We start from the raw sequence: 14,965 nt of genomic DNA, 5'->3' as shown, positions 1-14,965 counted from the left end.
AGCCCCCTTGTGATTTCATCAGTTCCCAAGGGTTTGGGGAGGGTGAGCAATGGAGGAAGCCAGGGGTGAGGCAGTCAGCTGCACTCACAGCCATGGCCTCACGGCCCAGGGACTGCCCATTGTGAAGTCCCTTGGGGTGCCCCCACCCTGCACCCTCATTCTTCCCACTAGCTCCAGATGGGCTCTGGCATTAACCTGCAGCTCCTCCTGAGCTCTTCCCCCACTGCCCCCAACACAAGGGGAGCCCTGACTTGGGAGGAGAGCTTTCCAGATCGTAGCTTGGCCTGAGGCAGAGCCAGAGCGATGAGGTCACCCAGCACAGCTGCTAACTATTTCAAGGAAACAGGTGGTGGCTCTGGCCTCTTCATGGGCTTGGAGTTTTCTGGGAGAGGCCTCTTCAAGGGCGTCCTTGAAGCCCAGTCGCGAATGTCCCTGTGGTTGCTAAAGGGGAGCTCAGGGTAATGGAGTATCCTCAAGAACCTACAGATATTACCTCCCACCAGAACCGTGGTGTCAGCCCTGGCTGCATATTCCTTCAATGGGAGGGCTTTAGAAATGCTATGCCAGAGCTGCACCCCCGACCAACAAAGTCAGACTTTCCAGGATGCAGCCAAGGCATCAATATGTGGAAAGCTTTCAGGTGAGTCCAATGTGCAACCAAGGTTGAGGCCACCGGTTCAACCCTTGCAACTAAAGGTCCTGGACCAGCAGCATTCCCTGGAAGCTCATTAGAAATGCAGAACCTCAGAATCTGCATTTCAAGATTCCTAGGAGATTTGTGTGCAAAGAGCTTGAAAGCGCTGCTGCTGTAGGTAGACACGGAGCTAGAGGTTAAACACATAGGCTCTGGGGACTGCAAAAGGGGTGAAATGCTAGCTAAGACCTTGACTTCTCCTCCTTGATGTAATGAAGATAGTAAAATCTTCGTCTTGGATTGTGCTGATGATTATGATGTCTGTACCTGGTACTTAGCACTCAGTATATATGAGCTTCTATTTTGTTAGGATCGTTACTGTTTTTAATCCTGAAATGCAACCTGCTCGGTTGGCCAGCCTGCTCTGAGCATGTGCTGGCTCTGTTTTTTGTCCAGCTCAGCCTTCATTCTGCCAGCATCAAATGTCTTTTCTCTCTGGGAACTCAGACACAGGGACCAGAAAGTTCATGGCTCAGTCCAGACTGTCTGTGATCCCAGAGTTGTTTTTCCTGTGAAAATCATGTGATTGCTCCATTGCTAGGGAAAGTCAAACAATAAAAGGGTGTAGGTTCTCGTAATTGCTGTGGAAGCTGCAAATGTGGAGTGTTTCTGTGCCAGCTGGAGAGGAGAAGGGTTTGGGAAGGAGGTTGCCAAATACTGCCTCCCAGACTTCTTGGTTGTGGTTCAACTCCGGACTGAGAGTCTGAGGAGGTGGCCCCGTGATGACTGCAGAATCAGTCACTGACCTATGACAGACAGAGCATAGCATCAAGCAATGCTGTGCTTTCAAGGATAGCAGTCTTCCTCAACAATAGGAGTTTCTTTAAAAGCCCTCTTCATTCATTTAAAGAAACATTAATTAAGCATTTCTGGCCAGGCGCGGTGGCTCACGCCTGTAATCCCAGCACTTTGGGAGGCCGAGGCAGGTGGATCATGAGGTCAGGAGATCGAGACCAGTCTTGGCTAACACGATGAAACCCTGTCTCTGCTAAAAAATACAAAAAATTAGCCAGTTGTGGTGGGGGGCGCCTGTAGTCCCGGCTACTTGGGAGGCTGAGGCAGGAGAATGGAGTGAACCCAGGAGGCGGAGCTTGCAGTGAGCCAAGATCGCTCAACTGCACTCCAGCCTGGGCGACAGAGCGAGACTCCGTCTCAAAAAAGTAGAACGAAATAAAAGCATTTCCTAAGTGCCAGGCATTGCACTATTATCTCATTTCATCATCAAAGTTACCCTTTGGGGTTGGCATTACCCTCATTTTACAGGCAAGAAAACAGGCTCAGAGATGTTTGGTTTTAGGGTTAAACAGCCATTGGATGACACAATTGGAATCATACACAAGTTGTCCTGAGTCCACAGCACCCCTCTGGGTCACTCTGTGCTACTACTTCTCCCCAATCCAGGAAAACATGGTGTTGGAGGATGGAGCCCCTTTTAGTGAAAGACTGGGTTGTTTGCTATTCTTTGTGTTTTCCCCTCCTACTGTTGAGACTGGCACATCTTCCCAAGTCACTCTGCCAATCCCTTCATTCTCTGAGAGAGAGGACATTACTCCACTATGAACTATAGTGTTGCATTCGCAAACTGCAGGAACTGAAAATAACATCTCTTACTTTCTTTCACCTTTCCATTCAAGAAACATTTATTGAACATGTCAAGAATTACACAGGTAAGTAAAAAGGAGACATGGGTCTTGCTTGAGGGACAAGAGTGTGGTAGAATGAGTCCTGGCCTCTGGGAGAGTGGACAATATGTGGTAGTTTTATGGGTAAAAAAGGAGGGATTTCAGGCAAAGGGAACAACACAAGCAAAGGTACAAAGGCAGAGAGTATATCTTTGTGCCTACCTTGTTTTCTTTTCTTTTCTTTTGAATCACTAAAATGCAGATTTCTTGAAATAAAAGCCAATTGGAATTATTTTATTTTTATTTTATTTTATTGCATTTCATTGCATTCCATTTTATTTTGTTTTGTTTTATTTTGAGAAAGAGTTTTGCTCTTGTTGGCCAGGCTGGAGTACAATGGCACGATTTTGGCTCACTGTAACCTCCACCTCCCAGGTTCAAGCAATTCTCCTGCCTCAGCCTCCCAAGTAGTTGGGATTACAGGCATGCACCACCACACCCGGCTAATTTTGTATTTTTAGTAGAGATGGGGTTTTATCATGTTGGTCAAGCTGGTCTTGAACTCCTGACCTCAGGTGATCCACCTGCCTCAGCCTCCCAAAGTGCTGGGATTACAGGCATAAGCCACCATGCTCAGCCCACCAACTGGAATCTTGAAGAGCAAAGTTTGTTTTGAATTTTAAATGAATTCAAAATAATAAAATTCATAGCATCCAATCATTCCTAACACTATGACCCAGGCACTGTCCTAAACACTTGATGTACATTAACTCATTCAATCCTCATAAGAACCTATAAGGTGGGTGCTAATATCCCCATTTCAGAAATGAAGAAACTGAGGCACAGAGAGGCTAAGTAACTTGCCAAAGACCTGTTAAGTGGTTTAACAATTAAGTGACTGAGCCAGGATCCAAACCCCAGGCCTTCTGGCTCCCGAGTCTGTAATGTTTCCCATCTGCTATATTGCCTCTCCAATGCCAAACAATCTAACATACCGCTGCAGCCTCTGGTAATCTCATTTTGGAAGTACTTTTTCATAACTCATTTCTAGTGCACAGCAGGACTGTGGCCCAGGAGACCTGTGGCTCTCCTACAAATATCAGTGTAATAAAATAATAATAGCAGTTAATATTTGTTGAGTACCTGCTAATATTTATCAAGTTCCAGGCATATTTAATGCTCACCAAAACCCTCTGACATAGGTGGATTGTTCCTCCCCATCCCCCCACTTAGTAACTATGGAACTAGGGCTCAGAAACTGACCCAGGATGGCCCAGCTAGGAGCTGGCAGAGCTGAGTGAGCCATCCCAGGCCATCTGAAACCAGAGCTTCTCTTCCCAGCAGCACTCCCATGGGGCCTTTCTGTCATGGGAGTAATTTAACTTTCCTCTTTTCTGGTTTTCTTGTCTGTCAGATGGGAATAAAATAACTAATATCTGTGTGTAACAGTGTAGATTACAGAGGATTCTCTGGTGCACAATCTCATTTGAATCTCCCAGCAACCCTATCAAGAACAACACCCCTTCCAACGAGCTCAAGAGATCTTTAGGTTCTAACCACTGCATTTCTAGAGAGTGCTGTCTGGTTGTTGGCTAAACTTCTGCCTTCCATACACTGCCACTGGTGGGGACAATAGAACAAACAGGAAGAGCCGTCTTGGGCCAGCCACAGTGGCTCACATCTGTAATCCCAGTGCTCTAGGAGGCTGAGACAGGAGGATCACTGAAGGCCAGGAGTTGGAGACCAGCCTGGGTAACATAGTGAGACCTTGTCTCTACAAATAAATTAAAAATTAGCTAGATGTGGTGACACGTATAATCCCAGCTACTCAAAGGGCTTGAGGCGGGAGGATTGCTTGAGCCCAGGCATTCGAGATTGCAGTGAGCTATGATTGCACTACTGCACTCCAGCCCAGGAAACAGAATGAGACCCTGTCTCTTTAAAAAAAAAAAAAAGAAAGAAAGAAAGAAAGAAAAGAAAGAAAAAAAAAGAGTAATTTCATTCATGCAAGGAATGTGTATCCCTTTCCACAAAGATTAAGACTGACCAACAAGAGAATTATGTCACCCCATTGATCAGAAGTGAGAGGATACATGGACCAGAAGGGCTCACTGGCATTTTGGGGTTATGGCCTGGAAAGCCCTGGAAAGAAATAGGTATGACTGTCCCTAGAGAACTGGTGGAGAGCCCACGAGGTAGAGGGTAACTGCCCTGGGTCCTAGCACAGGGTAAAGGATGTCTCCCCGAACCCAGCTGCCCTCAGGTCCAGAGGTGGCATTGCAGTTGTAATATAGCCAGTTAAAACAAAGACATAGGCCCACACACGCAGCTCACACCGAAGGTTAGCAGGGAACAGAGAACTAACAATAGTTCAGAGCCCCAAACTCATCCTGTGTGTGATGTGAATGAGAATCACCCAAAATCAGCACCCCAGCACAATTCTGGCAGCTCAATCTTGCATGATCTAATGAAAGAAATAATTCACAGGCCAGTGAGGCAATCCACACTCCAGGTGGTCCTCCTGGATGAAGAATCCCGCCACAAGATACCAAAAAGATGCCATAGATCCAAGAGCTCCTCGGGTCTCTGGTTAACTCCACCTGAGTGGTAGTAGGTAAAGAGTGCCCCTAGGTGAAGAAATGGGAACAGAAGTGAGGACATTGCATTTGGTTCTTGATCCAGGCTCAGGGTTATCCACCCAGATAGCACTGGGTCACAAAGCATAGAACCCCTGAGGCCTGGATCCTGGGCCAGGGCTCCATTTGTCTGCTTTAAGAGCAGCATTGCCAGTAATACACCTACTTTTCATTCCTGAGGCTGGAAAAGTAAGATATTAAACTAGCTTTCCTGTCTCTCTTGCAACTAGGCATGGCCATGTGATTCAGTCCTAGCTATTGAGATATAAGTGAGAATTTACCAGATGTGGAGGAGGTGTTTTAGGAAGATTTTCCTCCCTGATATAAAAAAAGCCTCTTTTCCAGCCCAGACCACTTCCTTTCTTCCTTAAATAAGCTTTCTAAAGATAAGATACCTGGAGCTGTGGCAACCATTTTGCAATCACAAGGCAAAAAGCCTAAGATAAAGAGACAAAAAGCCTAGGATGAGAGAGTAGAAAGAGCCAGGGTCCTTTTGCCATTATTATTATTTATTTTATTTTATTTTTATTTATTTGAGATGGACTTTTGCTCTGTCACCCAGACTGGAGTGCAGTGGCACGATGTCTGCTCACTGCAACCTCCATCTTCCAGGTTCAAGTGATTCTCCCAAGTAGCTGGGATTACAAGCGCTTGCCACCATGCCTGGCTAATTTTGTATTTTTAGTAGACACAGGGTTTCACCATGTTGGCCAGGCTGGTCTCAAACTCCTGACCTCAAGTGATCCACCTGCCTCGGCCTCCCAAAGTTTTGGGATTACAGGCGTGAGCCACCACCCCTGGCCCCTTTTGCCATTATTAAACAACATCCTCTGGGACTTCTAATGTTCAGACTGTTCAGGTCAGATAATGAATGTCTTTAGTCTGTGAGTTACTATAGCTGGTTATTCTGATACTTGCAGCTGGAAAGCATTCCTACAAAATATAGGCTAAAATAATCAAAGTCCAGCTCAAGGGTGGGCTAAGTGCTGGGTCCTATGTGAGACGCTCAACAGCATCTCAAAGATTGCAAGAATCTCTTTTCTTTTTTTTTTTTTTTTTTTTGAGACGGAGTCTCGCTCTGTCACCCAGGCTGGAGTGCAGTGGCCAGATCTCAGCTCACTGCAAGCTCCGCCTCCCGGGTTCACGCCATTCTCCTGCCTCAGCCTCCCGAGTAGCTGGGACTACAGGCGCCGCCACCTCGCCCGGCTAGTTTTTTTTTTGTATTTTTAGTAGAGACGAGGTTTCACCGTGTTAGCCAGGGTGGTCTCGATCTCCTGACCTCGTGATCCGCCCATCTCGGCCTCCCAAAGTGCTGGGATTACAGGCTTGAGCCACCACACCCGGCCAAGAATCTCTTTTCTAAAAAAGCTTCCAGTCTAGACATGAGATAAATGTGCAAACAGATGTGACATCTGTGTCATGCTAGTAACACCTGAGAAGGTACAAAGGTTCAATCAATTTCCTAAAAGAATTCATTCTTATTTAGCTAAGTATGATCAGAGATGTAAATTCATGGATGCTGGAAAATATTATTTACTTTTAATAAAGTTGTCTTTTAATTCAGAGATTTGGTGACAGGTGGGACTCCCAGGGTTTCTTTTCTCTCAGATCTCCCTTTTTCTCTGACCCTCCCTTCCATGTGCTCATCAGTTTTTGCCCTCATCTCCAGGTGCTGCCTCCGTCCTGGTGGTTGCTCTTTGTGGGGTCACGGTCATGAGCCTCTGCATTTCTAATTCCGTCCTGGAAGGGCAGGAGAGAGAACTCCTTGTAGTTGGTAGATCTTTAAAGTCCTTTTAAGGATTAAGCTTAGTGTTAAAAAAGTTATTCACAGTGGAGCAGCTAATATTAGTTAATAGTTAAACAAAATTTTTCTTGGTACATATTGACTTCTCTGAAAGCATATTGTTAATGGGTTGTTGTGCTTTAAATCCGCCTTCCCATTGGGGTGATTAACGAAATACTCAAAATAAGTGACAGGGACAGCACACACTATTCCCCACACAAAAATGTCAAGATCACCAAGACAATTACTAAAAAGGGGGTCTGGTGTGACAAAATGCAGGATGGCATAAGAGAAGGGGCACCTTTGTGAGCTTGGGGGAGTCAGGGAAGCCTTCACAAAGGAGTAGCATTTGTTGGGACCTTGAGAACAATTAGGTATGTATTAGGACACTTGGGTGTAAGTGACAGAAACTCAACTAGTTTAAGAAAAAGGGACTTAATTGTAAGGACACCGGAATCGCTTTCACAAAATAAAAGGAAAAGTTGAAGGACCTAAAAGGAAAGAAGGGCAAGGAAATAGCTGGTCTTCAGCACAAGTGGATTAGAGCAGCAGTCCCCAACCTTTCTGGCACCAGGGACTGGTTTTGTGCAAGACAATGTTTCCATGGTAGCAGGGGTGGGGGAAAGGAGGGTGGTTTCAGGATGAAACTGTTCCACCTCGGATTATCAGGCATTAGACTCTCATAAGGAGCGCACAACCTAGATCTCTTGCATGCACAGTTCACAATAGGGTTCACCCTCCTATAAGAATCTAAACCATTGATCTGAAAGGAGGTGGAGCTCAGGCAATAATGCTTGCTCACCTGCTGCTCACCTCCTGCTGAGTGGCCCAGTTCCTAACAGGCCATGGACCAGTACCAGTCTGCAGCCTGGAGGTTAGAGACCCCTGGAATAGAGAATGTCTACTTTACTTGCCTCAGTTTCTCTCTGCATCTTAAAACAGAGAAAGAGTAACTCAAATGTGCTGTTCTTGATACGAAATTCTCAGGAAATCTGCTTGGTTCACCTTGGTTAGGTTGCCCACATGTAGGACAATCAGTTGTGGTCAGGGATAAGAAGTCATATGAGAACTTGTCAGTTCCTGCTAAAATCATGGGGTTGGAGACAGTGGAGGAAGATGCCCGAGAAGAAAGGGGCAGGTGTTGCCAGAGGAATGCTGTTGTACTGTAGTTATTGTTGGTGGTGTGCATATGATACTAGGCAGATAAATAAAAATAAGCAGAGAAGAGAAATGGAAGATGATAAGGATGAGTAGATGATGAATAGCACACTGGGTAAAGGGAAGAGTATGTTCAAAGGCGCAGAAGTGTGATGGTACATGGTACGTTCTAGGAACTACAAATAGATCAGCATTGGTGGAATAGGAAGTTAAAGAGGAGGATGACAGAAGTTAAGGCTGGAGAAGTAGGCTAAGGCTGATTAAGGGGGATCTTGTATCTCATCGTAAGGAACTAAGATTTTTTCCCTTAGGTAACAAAGAGCCATTGAAGGAATTTTAATAGGAAAGAGAAATTATGAGATTTATATTTTAGATCATTCCAATCGCTATGAAAGGAATGGATCAGACAATGTTTACAAGTGTGGTACCCAGGACAAACTGATTTTACTTGGTGCAAGAGCTGGTTCTAAGTGATATGCAAAAGGGAAATTGAATTTCATTGGTTCATATAGTGAGAGAGTTAGTCTCTTTAAAATTCTCTTTGAGTCTGTTTGATTAACTTGAGGAGAAATGATTCATTTGGTGCCTATATGTTTTTCATATCTCTCCAAGGCATGGTAACCTCCCTTTTCATCAAAGAAAGAGCAGAGCCTCAAACTCAGAACCTTCAGCAACCAACAATATCCAGCTAAGATTAAATAACATAGTTTTGTTTTTATTGTATGATTTTTATGGTTAATTATCTCTTTATGGCAAATTATACTGGTTTTTCACTTATGATAATGATATCAAAAATCCTTTTTAGGAAAACTGAGCAAAATGAAAGCCAATTCAAAGAAGCAATTAAGTACATAATTGTGCAGATGATATGTGGAAATGGTAAGAATGGTGACAATGGGACATAAGTGACTGATATTTGGGATACATTGGATTAGAAGAAAATAACCCCCAAGAGACCAGTAAGAAGGATACAGCAACAGCACATGAGAGATTTTAAACTCCTTGATATCAGAAAGATTTATCTTCTATTAATTTTGCTTTCCTCTCAGGAATAAGTTTAGAGGGCAGCAAGGGTGACTGTCCAGCTAGGAATCTCATCAGCAATGCAAAACATTGTCACAGATGTTGAGATAGACCTCGAGGTTAATGCATTGTTTCCAACATTAGGTCCTAAAACTTCTCCTGAAAAGCTACCTTAAATCTAACTTTTGAAAGTGCACAATAAAAGTGAATTAAATAAAAACAACTTGAAATTTGTACTTATCCTTCAAATTCCTCAAATATCACTTCCTCTGAGAAGCTTTCCCTGATTTTTCTGTGTCTTTTTGGCAGCTCCTTGCCCTGTGCTTTCAACAACCCTTCCTACACATCTAAGCAGAGCTATGGTAGAATGGTTTCTTTGTATGCCACCTCATCAGGCTCTAAGTTGTCCAGTGACTGTCTTTCATCCTTTTTATCCACACCCCTTGAGGCCGTTCTGGCACAAAATAGGTATGAGTTCAATAAATATTTGTGCAACAAATGAATCTTGCTGTGAGGACACCACATTATAGAAGAACACTTAGAAAGTCATTATGTTCCAGCCGGGTGCGGTGGTTCATGCCTGTAATCCCAGCACTTTGAGGGGCCCAGGCCGGCGGATCACGAGGTCAGGAGATGGATGAGACCATCCTGGCTAACACAGTGAAACCCCGTCTCTACTAAAAATAAAAAAAATTAGCCAGGCATGGTGGCACGTGCCTGTAGTCCTAGCTACTCGGGAGGCTGAGGCAGGAGAATCGCTTCAACCTGGGAGGCAGAGGTTGCAGTGAGCAGAGATAGCATCATTGCACTCCAGCCTGGGCGACAGAGCAAGACTCCATCGCAAAAAAAAAAAAAAAAAAAAAAAAGAAAGAAAGAAAGAAAGAAAAGAAAAACATTACATTCCATATTATTGATTTCAAGTTCAGTAAAAGTTCATAGATGGGAAAGATCAATATGAACAGAGGATGTATTGGAAGAGTTAGGATGTTACGGAGCTTGAGTTGGAAAGAGGAAATCTGAATAAAGATTCTTCAACGCCACTTCAGCATCTTACTAGCAAGATTACTACTTGGAAGAGAGTGTGTGTGTGTGTGTGTGTGTGTGTGTGTGTGTCTGAGTGTTGGAGTGTGTGTCCGTGTGTGTCTGAGAGTGGGGTGTTGGAGGGAAGGAGGGAAAAGGCCGGGTCTTTGTAATGAATTTCTCTTGTCCCTTTTTCCTCTCACTTTTCTCAAGACTAGCCCTGTAGAATTTGGCTGTCATTGTCTACAATCCTTCCTGTTCCTAGCATGTCCCACAAAATGCCTGGCCCATAAATACATGTGGGGTGGAAGGAGTGCCTTGCCATAAAGACAAAACTAAACCCTGTCTTATGGACTGAAGTTTATTAAGAGTTCATAGAGAGGAGAAGGGTGGGAGCTGTGAGATCTTATGAAGGGTTTCTAGTGGATACAGGGTTGATCTGGGTTGTGATACATAAAGACATAGATTTTCCCACTCCCATGACCGCCAGTATTCTTCCAAACTGCCGATTAAAATGGCGCTAGTCCTCCAAACCAGCAAAAGCTGCACTGCCGTATTGGTAGCCACTAACCACATGCGGCTATTTAAATTTCAACACAATTTAAAATTCAGTTCTTCAAATCGCACTAATCACATTTCAAGTGTCCAGTAGCCACACATGCCTAGTGGCTTTCATATTAAATAGCTCAGATAAAGAACGTTTCCATCATCTTAGAATATTCAATTGAACAACGCAGATCTAAAGAGTAAATCCTCTCTGGGATGCTGAAGGTGGGAGCCACATTTAAATGCTTTTCACAGTCTTAGAAAAGTTCCTTTTCACTTTTAGCTACTATACCTTAGGATTTAACCAACATGTCCATTACTGATGGTTTCTACACTTTCAGAATGTATGTATTCTCAGAAAGCATGCAGTGAATTTTCTTTAACAATTCAGTGGTTTTTAGCATATTCGCAAAGTTGTATAACCATAACCACTAATTACAGAACATTTTCATCACCCCAAAAAGAAAGTTCATAGCCATTAAGCAGTCACTCCTCATTTCCCCTTGGCAACCACTAATCTGCTTTCTGTCTCTATGGATTTGCCTATTCTGAATATTTCATATAAATAGAATCATACAGTGTGTGGCCTTTTGTTTCTGGTTTCTCTCACATAGCATAATAATTTCTAGATTTATCCATATTTTGGCATTTATCAGTACTTCATTTTATGCCTGAATAATATTCCATTATATGGATATACAGTAAGTTCTCATTTATTGTCATTGATAGGTTCTTGAAATGGCAACCTTTAAGCAAAACAATGTATAAAAAAAACCCAATTTTCCCCTAAGGGAATTGACATAAATAAGAATTAAGTTCCTACAGCATATTTCTGGTCACAAAAACATCACCAAGCTGCTAAATAAAGAGCAAAAACACTTCTAGTATTAAAGGTGGAAATAAATGTGAGCTATATGTACACTTTTAAAAGATTAATAAAAACAAGCAAGATAATTATTTGCACCATTACTCCAGTTCGAGGTCTCAGGTGATTGGAGCCCATCTGGCAGCTCAGCACACCAACAGGGAACCAGTCCCAAACAGGACATCATTCCATCGCAAGCCTCTCTCTCTTTCTCTTTCTCTTTCTCTTTCTCTCTCTCTCTCTCTCTCTCACACACACACACACACACTCACACTCATCCTGGTACAATTTAGACGCACCAAAGAACCTAACGTGCACATCTTTGGAATGCAAAAGGAAACTGGAGTACCCGGAGAAAACCCATGCAGATGTGAGGAGAACGTGCAAACTTTCAGCTGACAGTTGATTTTTTTTTCTCATCAACATCCTAAAGAAACAACGTTATTGGAGGACCTTCTGTACTATTTAATACATTTTGTTTATCTATCATTAATTGATGGGCATTTGGGTTGTTTCTACCTTCAGCTATTACAAATAATGATATTATGAACATTTGTGCACAAGTATTTGTGTAGGCATATGCTTTCAGTTCTCTTGGTTGTATATCAAGGAATGGAATTACTGGGTCATATGGTAACTCTATGTTTAACTTTTTGAGAAACTGTATAACTGTCTTGTAAGTCAACTGCACCACTTCACCTTGTGTTCATTTAAGGAAGAGCTTATTCTTCTCTGGACCTGACAGTGTTTGACATACAGAAACTACCTATTTACTGTTGGATTGAATGGATGATCACTTTGCTCCACACCAAATGTTCTTCCAGTCTGGAACTGAAGAATGCCCTGTTGAAGACCAGGATAGGGTGTGGCCCTAGTCTCTTTAATACCACCGTATTAGCCTGCCAGGGGTTTTCATCAGTCACTTCATGTTTATTAAGTACCTACTTACTTGGGGATACATTGATTGGGGATACATCATGAAGTAATGCACAGTCTTCTAGTTAGAAAGACGGCCATTTGAGCAGATCACTAGAATGCTGTTGCTAATTGATGTTATGGGCATATAAGACAGGCAAGAGGTTCCCAACTCAGCCTAGGAGATTGAGTGAAGACTTTGCAGAGGAAAGAATATTTGAGTTTTGAGCATTAAGCAGTGGTCACCAGGGAAGAAATGTGATACAGGGGGCGAACTAAATAAAGCATTTTGCTAGAGACAGAGAACAGACCAAGACATAAGCAGTTCCTGCCCCCAACAAGATTCCAAGGTTATGGAAGTAGAATTCAGGTTCTTCCTTCACTTGTCACTCTTCCTTCATTTGCCATCCTTCTTTCACTTGTCATCCCTGGGCTGAGCTTAATATGAAGCGATGAGGGTTGAGCAGTTTGACAAACCGTTTTGGGTCAGCTTGGTTCTCTGACTGAAACAGTCCTTCTTCGTTGGAGTGATAGTTTGACCAATCCAAATGCAACTCTGCTTTGACAGAAGCCGCAGCTATGGAAAGTGAGCAACCTGAATTATGGGCTAATGTCTCCATGCGCTTCTGATGCTTGGAGAGGGATGCCCACGAAAGAACTCTGCTCACACAGTCCACACCATGCCGTGCTCTGTCTGGTGTTCCTCCCAGGTGAGGTTCAATCCATGCCCGTCCACCTATTCAATATAAAGTGAATCAACTGAGGCCCAGCGTGGTAGCTTACGCCTGTAATCCCAGCACTTTGGGAGGCCGGGGCAGGCGGATCACTTGAGGCCAGGAGTTCGAGACAGCCTGGCTGACATGGTGAAACCCTATCTCTACTAAAAATACAAAAATTAGCGGGGCGTGGTGGCACGTCCCTGTAATCCCAGCTACTCAGGAGGCTGAGGCAGGAGAGTATCTTGAACCCGGGAGGCAAAGGTTGCAGAGAGTTGAGATTGTGCAACTACACTACAGTCTGGGCGACAGAGCGAGACTCTGTCTCCAAAAAAAAAAAAAAAAAAAAAAAAAAAAAAAAAAAAAAAAAAAAATTAAAGTGAATCAACCGTCCATTGATATAAACTGGAGAAAACAGAGGTAATTTCCTCTTGGAAGATCGATCTTGGGCTCCTTAAAGTAAATGACTGTAAGCTCACCCTAGGGTAAGGGCCAAGACTGTTCAGAGTGGGTGAAACTGTTAAAGCCTTGAGTCTTTACTTCTCTCCTAAGCCAAATTTCTCACTCAAGGCGTACTGTCAATATAGGAGAATAAACAAGGTGGAAATGTCTGGAGAAAAATGGCTACATACTTGCTTTCAAGGTAGTGCCACCAAACCAAAGGTCCTACAATGTAAGCTGTGTTATTTACTTCTACTCATTTCCTATCTGGGTGTTTAGAGACGGTGTTTTATGAGTAACAGAACAAAAGTCTGGTGGCACCCAGACTTATAGTTTGTTTTCATTCCTTAGAAACATTCAGGGCAGATGGGAAAACAGACGGAGGACAGAACAATTTCAATTCCCTATACCCCCTCGGTTCTAACCAGCGCCTCTCCTCCACAGTGTGGAGTGACTGCTGCTGTGTCTTTCAATGACAATCTCTCCGACTAAAAACTGGTGTCACTTGTTCACGTGTTAACGGGGCATATGGATGTTATTATAACAGCCCCTTTCTGTATGTCTGAATTAATAAATGTAAAACGTTTGGAATAGTGCCTGGCAAATAATATGCACCATAAAAGTGTTAGGGTCATTATCATTATCCAGCCTCATCTCTCTAGCTAGGTATGAACTTCCCTGTAACCGAAGAACTAACCACTTTTATCTTTTTTTCCTCCCCAAACACTTAGCACGGCGTTTTTAATAATTTGTTGGCGTAATTAAGACCTTAAACAAGCTGCTGTCCCTTTGAGAGCTCATGTAGGACCACCGAGAGGTTGTGTGTAGAGTCCGATATGAGTCCACAAAACTATTTGGCGCCCGCTGTTTACAAGCCACTGTCCTGAGCCTACGCCCTTTGTAGAGTCAAAAGTATCAATAAACGAACGTAAGGCGTGAGGCAAGGTGAGCAATGATTCCCGCTCCTAGGAGGTCTCAACCACCAGCCCGCAGGCGGAGGGGGTGGGACTCCAAGGCGCTCCCCATTCCCTGCCATTTCCATGTCGCTCGAATCGGTGCTTTCCGCGTTGCCTTGTGCCTGGACAGCCGGCCCCACTCGGCGCAGAGGGGAAGGATCCAGTCTTCGGGGTCTGCTTGGGACTCCGGGAGCCGCGGGAAAGTAAGACTGCGGCGCAGCAGACTTGGCCAGCAGATCCCGGCGGCGCCCGGCCCGTCCCTCCGCCCGGGCTCCCTGGCTGTCCAATCAGGGCGCGGCTCGGGAGCGCGCCACGGCCAATCAAGAGCGGCGGGAGCGGCGCCGGGAGCCGGCGGGCGCAGAGCGAGCCCGAGAGTCTGGAGCCGGCGGCGGCGCTGCGGCTGGGAGGGAGCTTGGCGAGAGCAGGGCGGCCGTGTGGGTATCCTGCGGCCAGAGGAGACGGCTTTGCCGCGGCGACCTTCCGGCGGACGCCGGGGACCCTGCGGACCGCGGCGCAGGTAACTGCACCTCGCGCCCTGCAGCAGGAGGGCGAACGCGCCTCCCGAGAGGGGCCCCGCAGGTGGGGCGGGC

At 44.6% G+C, this 14,965-nt stretch overlaps 1 protein-coding gene and 1 long non-coding RNA gene across 8 annotated transcripts in view; both read left to right on the top strand.

The window, feature by feature from the left end:
- Positions 1 to 371: 371 nt before the first annotated feature.
- LOC104663328 lies at positions 372 to 9,149 on the top strand. The gene is made up of 3 exons (XR_748124.1): positions 372 to 640; positions 8,699 to 8,852; positions 8,943 to 9,149. It is a non-coding gene; the product is annotated as an uncharacterized LOC104663328 (long non-coding RNA).
- A 5,581-nt stretch (positions 9,150 to 14,730) lies between these two features.
- STON2 (stonin 2) overlaps positions 14,731 to 14,965 on the top strand; it is a 177,567-nt gene continuing 177,332 nt past the window's right edge. For all 7 annotated transcript variants that reach the window (XM_010364467.2, XM_030930300.1, XM_030930302.1 and 4 more), the window contains exon 1: positions 14,731 to 14,892. The gene's annotated coding sequence lies outside the window, so the exon portion shown is untranslated. The remainder of the gene's footprint in view (positions 14,893 to 14,965) is intronic.

The sequence above is a fragment of the Rhinopithecus roxellana genome, chromosome 5 (genome assembly GCF_007565055.1).
Source record: "Rhinopithecus roxellana isolate Shanxi Qingling chromosome 5, ASM756505v1, whole genome shotgun sequence".
In the NCBI taxonomy this organism is placed as follows: domain Eukaryota; kingdom Metazoa; phylum Chordata; class Mammalia; order Primates; family Cercopithecidae; genus Rhinopithecus; species Rhinopithecus roxellana.
The sequence above is the reverse complement of the archived record's forward strand: the minus strand, read 5'-3'. Positions and strand labels throughout refer to the sequence as shown.